Source organism: Octopus bimaculoides, chromosome 30, assembly GCF_046866305.1.
Source record: "Octopus bimaculoides isolate indiv1 chromosome 30, ASM4686630v1, whole genome shotgun sequence".
Classification (NCBI taxonomy): Eukaryota; Metazoa; Mollusca; class Cephalopoda; order Octopoda; family Octopodidae; genus Octopus; species Octopus bimaculoides.
Genome location: NC_142957.1, coordinates 14,171,258 through 14,173,757, shown reverse-complemented (window position 1 = coordinate 14,173,757; position 2,500 = coordinate 14,171,258). Strand labels below are relative to the sequence as shown.

Genomic DNA, 2,500 nt, shown 5'->3' with positions numbered 1-2,500 from the left:
GTGAATTAAGACTTCAAATTCACCTTACCCTAATTAAATTATCCTGGTGGTCATGGTTGGAGCGATTTTGAGTATATGTTTGTTGGATTAGAGATTGCTCTAAACAAACAACAACAGCAATAAAGACAGCAACAACAAAAGCAACAAAAATAACAAAACAACCATAAACAACAATAACGAAAACAACAACAATAAATAACAATAACAACAATAACAACAACCATAAACAACAAAAAGTAACAACAAAAACAAAAAAAAGAACAAAACAACCATAAAATGCAACGAACAACAAAAACAACAACAAAAAATAACAAAAACAAGAAAGACAACAACAAGAAGAAGAGTTTGTGTCCACAACCCATTAGCTTACACGGAATCGTTCTCTATAATGTACACTGAGGTACCTGACACCCTCAGTAATATTGGCAAGGTACCAAGCAACAACCCTATACCTGTTCTTCTCGTTTTACACCCAAAATACAATCACCATGGTAACATTTGGTTTGTTTGTTTATATCGTATGTACTTTAGTGAGGTAGAGGGAGCGGGTGATAAACTGGATGGCTGGCTGGATGGATGGATGGATAGACAGACAGACAGACAGGTAAATACATACATAGGTGGATAGATGGACAAATGGATGGATGGATAGATAGATAGACAGACAGATAAATACATACATAGGTGGATAGATGGACAAATGGATGGATGGATAGATAGATAGACAGACAGATAAATACATACATAGGTGGATAGATGGACAAATGGATGGATGTATAGATAGATAGATAGATATAGAGAGAGATAGATAGATAGATAGATAGATAGATAGATAGATATAGAGAGAGATAATAGATAGATAACTAGGTAGATAGGTAGATAAATAAATAGATAGATAGATAGATAGATAGATAGATAGACACAGACAGACAGACGGACGGACGGATGGTTGGATAGACAGTTAGATAGATAAATGAATATATGTATGTATACACACATCTATCTATTTATATATATATATATATATATATATATATGTATATATATATATTAAGATGGTAAATGTTTTTATTTTTCATTCCCTTTCGAAATTATCCCTAATTGTGGTTTAGAGTTTGACTGCTCCTTCTAGCGGGTTAGATGTCCTGTTATGGACATCTCTCTTATGTGTTTAAACGTACACTGTATGTATTTATATGAATAATATATAGTCTATTGACTAGTTTTTTTTTCTTCTCACTAGACCACGGGAAGCAAATAGAATTTCTAAATTTTTTGCAACCCTGAGATTTATTAATAATGATATAATGTTTTTTTTTGGGGGGGGGGGGGGCTAATTTCTGGAAGAAAACCGGCATTTTTTTGTATTTGCCGCTGATAAGAGAAACCGCGAAAAGTTATGACATAAACACGAGGCATGTTTCTACGTTGTGTCTCGTATTTAAGTGTTAATCTTGGATTTCCTGCTGACGATAGCTGGCCTTGCAAAATATATTTTATTTTGCTAAAAATAACTTGAAACCATGGTTCAGGAAATAGACGGTAAATGTTTTTATTTTTCATTCCCTTTCGAAATTATCCCTAATTGTGGTTTGGAGTTTGACTGCTCCTTCTAGCGGGTTAGATGTTCTATTATGGACACCTCTCTCTTATGTGTTTAAATGTACACTGTATATATTTATAGACACACACACACACACACACACACACACACACACACACACACACACACACACACACACACACACACACATATATATATATATAAATTTAAATAAGAGCTTTCACGCTAAATCCATATATATTAATGTATTTTAATATATATGGATTTAGCATCAAAGCTCTTGTTTAAATTTTTTTATATATAACCGAGATCCGATCCATAAGGAGTTTACTATAGACCTTTGTGGGCGAATTTTTGATATTTTGGTAACGATTACATGTTTTATCTCACCAATACATTTGGTAGATATTATATGAACACACACACACATACACACATATATATATATATATATATGTATATATATCCATTATCAAAAAAGATAAATATTAAACGGCTACAAATTCGTAAACCACCAAAACTAATAGAAGTCCTCTCTCCATTCTCTTGGAAAAGATTTCCCCCCACAAATTTCTTTATAATCGTAATGTATGCCGTTTGAAAAGTATTTCTATAAACCAAATATTTCTTTAACATATTTGAAAAAAAGTCTTTTTACTCGTCGTCCAAAAGTTCATAAATAAACAGACTTCCACAGGTCAAATTCACACACATCAATGGCCATTTCCGGAGATTACCACCGCCACACATCAATGGTCATTTCGGGAGATTACCACCGCCACACATCAATGGCCATTTCGTGAGATTACCACCGCCACACATCAATGGCCATTTCGTGAGATTACCACCGCCACACATCAATGGCCATTTCCGGAGATTACCACCGCCACACATCAATGGCCATTTCGGGAGATTACCACCGCCACACATCAATGG

The 2,500-nt window shown here is 34.1% G+C and overlaps 1 protein-coding gene across 1 annotated transcript in view; it reads left to right on the top strand.

Annotated features, from left to right (window-relative positions):
- The first annotated feature begins 1,394 nt into the window (after positions 1-1,394).
- Positions 1,395-2,500, top strand: part of LOC128251298 (uncharacterized) — a 142,409-nt gene continuing 141,303 nt past the window's right edge. Inside the window, exon 1 of the mRNA XM_089345964.1 lies at positions 1,395-1,542. The gene's annotated coding sequence lies outside the window, so the exon portion shown is untranslated. The remainder of the gene's footprint in view (positions 1,543-2,500) is intronic.